Source organism: Neofelis nebulosa, chromosome 7 (genome assembly GCF_028018385.1).
Source record: "Neofelis nebulosa isolate mNeoNeb1 chromosome 7, mNeoNeb1.pri, whole genome shotgun sequence".
NCBI classification, from domain to species: Eukaryota; Metazoa; Chordata; class Mammalia; order Carnivora; family Felidae; genus Neofelis; species Neofelis nebulosa.
Window position 1 is genome coordinate 89,851,512 of NC_080788.1, and position 6,402 is coordinate 89,857,913.

The following is a 6,402-nucleotide window of genomic DNA, read 5'->3' on the forward strand; positions in this document are numbered from 1 at the left end:
CTGATAAAAAATTAATAGTCTCTCCTGTAGTTGTACTTTCTCTCTATATTTTTTTCATATACAGCTAAGATAAAATAAACAGTTGGCGCTTTTCATATTCTTTCAGGAAAAAAAAATCCTGAGCTATATTTAATATCCCATTAAGTAAATTTTTGATACCACAAATAGGAAGCACTATGGGGAAAATGGTCAGAGCAGTGTATCCAGAATGCAGGCAAAAGGGAGTGCATTATCTGTGAAGTTAAAAATATACTGAAACTATCAAAAGTCATTCTTTATATTATCATTGAACAGCAATTCTAAACAATGTCACAGAAAATTCTCAGCTGGGGCAGACTACTCCACTACGCTCCCTTGTGGTCAGCTTGGGATATCACTTTCATGACTATGTTAGATTATATGGCAAGAGGGGTTTTGCAGATGTAATTAAAGTTTTAATCAATTGAGTTCATCAGAACTAATATCCCGACTGGGCCTGACCTAATCATATGAGCTCCTAAAAAGGCGTTTAGAGGTTAGAGACAGAAGAAGTCAGAGAGATGCAGTCCTGCTCACCTTAAAGAAACACATTTATGTTATGAAGTGCCCATGATAGCCATGGGATTTCAGCTGGGGGAGACCCTGACAGAGAGCCAGATATATAGATATTGTGAGATAATAAACAGATATTGTTTTAAGCCATTAAATTTATTTATTTGTTTGTTTTAATATTTATTTATTTTTGAGAGAGAGACACACAGCATGAGCGGGGGAGGGGCAGAGAGAGAGGGAGACACAGAATCTGAAGCAGGTTCCAGGCTCTGAGCTGCTCAATGTGGAGCTGGAACTCACGAACCTGGAGATCATGACCTGACCTGAGCTGAAGTTGGACAGTTAACCGACTGAGCCACCCAGGTGCACCTCAGCCATTAAATTTATGGTAATTTGTTATACATCAATTAAAAAAAATAATATATTTAGTTTAAATTTTGTTTTGCTATGGTTTTCTCTGGGATAATGGTTAGGAATGTTGAATGATGGTAAGTTACAAAATTCATTGCACTGTAATGTAATTGACAACTGTTTTAAGTGTTAAATTTCTAACAGAACAAAAGTGCACTTGCAGATAAATATAACACTCTTTAGAAATATGGATGATGAAGCAACTACTTATCCCTGAAGGTTTTGAGGCAAGTTGCTTCATGTTGACATTTGAACTAGGCCTTTAAAGATGAGTAACAGCTGGCCTGGCTGACAAAGGAGGAAGCACATTCTAGAAAGAACACCATAAGTTGTCCCGCTGAGTGAAAGTCAGATGCTTGGGATTATGGAAAAGAAACAGATTGAGCATTAAGGTGATTTTAATGTATAGTTTACTGCCAAGAATATAATTTTAGAGGATTAAATATTTTGTTTGAGTTTATGGGTAAAGACAAGTTTTTTTTCAAAATGTGGATATCTACAGAAGAAAAAGTGCTGGGGAAAGAAGTAAAGTAAATCTGTTGTGTTTCAGCACTTATTGATTAATATCATCTAAAGTGTCAGGTGGGATGGGTCAAAAGATCTGGAACCAGAAGTAATAAACATTTATTAATCTATGATAATAGTCTTCGTACAAATACTCATATCCAGCTTTAAAAGGCTACATGTTATATAGATATGTATGCTGTCCCATTGAATAGTTTCATAAGTAATCGGGAGATTTATGGTATATATCAAGATGCTACTTTATATGTAAAGTATTTTATTATATATAAACTTTATATGTAAAATGTTGTCAGTATTAACTATATTCACCCTATTTTTTTAAAAACGGTTTATTTTTGAGAGAGCACAAGTAGGGGAGGGGCAGAGAGCAAGGGAGACACAGAATCTGAAACAGGTTGTCAGCTGTCAGCACAGAGCCCCAAGTGGGGCTTCAACTCACGAGCCATGAGATCATGACCTGAGCTAAAGTCGGATGCTCAACCGACCAAGCCACCCCTATACATACCTTATCTGAACATATAACCCATAATAAAAGTATTCCACATTTGAAAATCTTGTATCAATTACAAAGAAATGCATTATTTAGCCATAATGCATAAGAAAACCAATTCAGATTAAACAGGAATTTTGAAATACTTCATTTCTTATTTCATTGTGTATCATTTTTATGTGAAATCAGTCAACACAGCAAAAAATTCAGTGACCAAAAGTTTAACAAGTTCTAGACAGGCAACGATAATGAGATACTAAGCCAAAAGTAATGAATTATTGTGTTTTTTCCCCTCTAATTTAACCACACACACACAATCAGCACAAGGAAACCATGAGTTAGCAATTGTTAAACATTAGGATGAAGCTCTTTCTAGTGGAGGTACCTACTGGGGTTTCTATAACAGAGCTCATATTTTTTTGTCTCTTTATCTCTTTATTGAGATAGGGGTATCCCAATTTTAAATTTGACTGTGTTACTCTTTAGCTTTTATGTCTTCTTCTTTCTGAGATGAGTAAATTGAGGCTCAGAAAACATCATAGGATCAGTGACTCTCATATTTAGAGTGGAACACTGAGGTATCTAAGTTGCTAGAAACCTGGTTTGATGTCCTGGGAATACTGACGATTTCATTACTTCTTAGGGGTAGCCCTTTTAGGTTTGATATCTAGAAAGCATTCTCATCTTGAATCAAAAGACCTTTGGAGGCACATAGATTAAGTCTAATATCTTTTGTATAAGACAACCTGTCAAATATATAAAGGTTGCTCTTACTATTGCAGTCCACAATCCACTAGGCCAATTCTTTAGGTATGCCAGTGGTTGAGTAGGGGCTAAAACTCAGGTTTCATTCTTCCTGTACTTTAATTTTTACCCCCATCCCCCATGCTGTTTAAGGGGCAGTCCAGGATGTAAAGTAGGAAAGGGCAAGTTGACATTGGCTTCTGTGAAAATCTTACCATAAATTTTTACTAATATTTTTATGTAGTTTAATTTTCAAAAAATGCTATATAAATGTTTATATCCAGAAATTACAATAGAAATTGTGATATGAGGAGTTATGTTAGCTTATACAATTTCCAAAAGGTTGAAATGAAGAACTTTACAACTTAGGGAAAGAATCAAAGCTAGTTTAAGTAACTTTCTAGAATAATTGTGTGTATCCCTTCTAGGAAAAAGTGAAGGAATATATTGTATTTAAAACTGCTTCCTATTTGATCAACTCTAACAGCCATGTATTATGTACAAATTGTGCATTTTTTCCACTTTTCTGTAATGGTTACTTATGAAACAATTTAAAGCTACTACATAGGAAAATATCATGACTATGCTTTTCTAAACTGTCCAGAGAATATAATAGTACTTGCAAAGGCATTTTTAGCCAGAATATTATGATAATCTTAACAGGTGACAGATGTGATTTGCTCCAATCTTGTCATGGTTATTTTGAATGGGAGAAGATGTGCCATTAGAGGAGAAGTTCTGCCAGCTAATTAGCACATTAGATGTTCCATCAGCCTTGCTGGCTTCCTGCAAATAATTTGGTTCAGTATATTCAGGTTTATTTGGCATAAAGAAATGGAGGTGTCAGGTACCTGGGTGGCTCAACCGGTTAAGTGTCTGATTCTTGATTTCAGCTCAGAGCATGATCTTGTGATTTGTGAGTTTGATCCCCACACTGGGCTCTGTGCTGATAGTGTGGAGTCCACTTGGGATTCTGTCTCTCTCTCTCTCTCTCTCTCTGCCCCTCCCCTCCTCTCTCCCTCTCTCTCTCTCTCTCTCTCTCTCTCTCAAAATTAAATAAGCTTTAATTAAAAAAAAAAACAACAAATGGTGCCGTTTACATTTGAACTGGTATAGGTAAAAATATATGTTACAATGTGCTATGATCTGAATGTATGTACCCCCCGCCTCCAAATTCATGTGTTGAAAATGTAATGCCCAATGTGATGGTATTAGGAGGTACAGAGCCTTTGGGAGGTGTTTAGGTCAGGAGGGCAGAGCCTGCATGAATGTTATTATGTCCTTATAAAGGAAGCCACAGAGAACTAGCTTGCCAGTTCTGCCCAACATACAATGACAGAATTGTGACTGGAGAAGGCCCTCACCTGGCCATGGTGGCACCTTGATTTCAGACTGTGCTAGCCTCCAGGACATGAGAAATAAGTTTCTCTGTGTTATTTTTTTAAAAAAAAAATTTTTTTTTTAACGTTTATTTATTTTTGAGACAGAGAGAGACAGAGCATGAACGGGGGAGGGGCAGAGAGAGAGGGAGACACAGAATCGGAAACAGGCTCCAGGCTCTGAGCCATCAGCCCAGAGCCTGACGCGGGGCTCGAACTCACGGACCGCGAGATCGTGACCTGGCTGAAGTCGGACGCTTAACCGACTGAGCCACCCAGGCGCCCCTCTCTGTGTTATTTTTAACTAAAACAGTTGACAATTTTATTTTCACATTTCACAGTACAAATGAAAAGTGCTTTTTTTTTTCTGGTCCATCTATTCCCCTGCCAAAACTAGTCTGTCTTTGATAGGAAGAGGGAGAAAGTCTTCCTTGTCACGCTGTTAGCAAACACCCAGAGTCATAGCACCATGATCTGGTGAAGTAGAACAAGGGATACAAAATGGATTGAAAGAAGTTCCCCTCTCTCCTTATCTATGTGATCGAGTCCTTCTTGGGCAAGTAGGCACCATGATGAAACAGCAGGAGGCCTCATCACTGGGGGGGCCTGGTGTCATTAGCATGTGGCTTCCCAGAGGTGGCCTCATTCCAGGAGCAGCTCCCACTGGCATCATCCCAGGAGGAGGAGGGCCCATCATTGGCATCACAGAAGGGCCCCCACAAGGCGTGCTGGCATCAGATGAGGGCGAGGAGGACCAAGGAGACTAGAGGGAGGTGGCCTCATTGCCCCTATAGGAGGAGGAGAAGAGAATGGTGTAGGAGGGATCTTTCCTTGTTTTGTAGATCAGACTCTGAACATGCTGTTCCATCCATTTCTGATTGTGGTCTTTCACATCCTCTTTGTATTTCCTACCACTGCAGTGTGTCTTGCTCACAGATGGAGAGTTGAGGGTGACGTATGGGTCATAGTATCACAATAAAACTTAGGCATGTTGCTCTCATATTTCTGTTTTTGATAAGCCACCCAGTCTGTGGTATTTTATAGCCTAAATGGGCTAAGACACAGTGTAAAAGACATTGTGAATTATGTCCAAGGTAGATTTCTATTTCGTTAACTTGTATTTCATTAATTTTAATGCTTTTAATATTCCTGTCTTTACCTCCCAGTCCAATACAAATGCCCCAAAGTATGTTATGTCTATCAAAAAGCATCAGTTTAAGTCTAGAAAATAATATATTCCCATAATTATATGCTATTTTAGCCATTTCCAGTAAAGAAAAGAGAAATGCCTCATTATTGCACCATATAGTGTGATAAGGGCATTGTAGAAATGCTGTTTCTAAATGATTTTATGTGGGATACTAAAATGGGTTTATAGTAAATCAACAGTTCAATTTTTGAAGTATATAATTTTGTTATGTTCTTGTCAGGGAAAAAGTTGTAAGAGACTACGAAAAAAAGATCACTTCTAGCTCTCTCTGTCTAGGTTCTCAGGAGATTCTTCTAAACACTATAGGCAAAAATAAATACATCTTAACTAGGACTATGAATTGAATATTCTTGTTAATGTTTAATTTTCAAAATAAGCAAATCAATTTGGGAATATTGGTCTACTAGAATTATGTAACACATTATTAACTAGACGGATGTGGAAAGCTGTGGACTTGGGAGATGAGATACACAAAAACCAAAAAAATAGAAAAAGTCTTCAAAGAGTTTATGCAGCTCAGTAGTCCTTTCCCCTTTCATCTCTTTATTGCGGGTAAGGTTCCACAGAGTAGCAATTACAGAGATTACATTCCTCCTCTATCTCTTCTCTGTGGTTGACTCATATCCCATGCTTAAAAACATTCAGAGGCCTCCTTTATCTTAAACAAGGAAATCTTTACCTGATTTTACCTATCACAACCTCTGTCATTAAATGAGACTTTTATATTCACATGCCACACACCCACAGGTTCATAAATATCTTAACCAGCTCTGGCTATTCAAAGCATTATAGCTAACATCAAACTCTTTGCCGGTGTTTTGCATTTCATTTCCCGTCTTTACTTTCAGAAATTGTCACTATTGGTTATCTTGTACTCAACTTTTCTTTTTCAAGTGGAATTATTTTCCCACTAATTGAAAAAATATATTTTCATGTTTGTGTCCATTAAAAAATCAACACATGAATTAAAGTCCTTTGGTTTACCACCTACCCGTATCACTACCATCTCATCTCCTTCCTTTAAGCACCAGAGAAGTTTTAAGAATTATCATTTTTATTTTTTCAGAATTTCATTATCTCAGTATATCCCACTCCCACTTAATGTCATTGCA

The 6,402-nt window shown here is 37.4% G+C and overlaps 1 pseudogene; it reads right to left on the bottom strand.

The window, feature by feature from the left end:
• Positions 1-4,539: 4,539 nt before the first annotated feature.
• Positions 4,540-5,070, bottom strand: LOC131517975 (U1 small nuclear ribonucleoprotein C-like; annotated as a pseudogene).
• Positions 5,071-6,402: the final 1,332 nt, after the last annotated feature.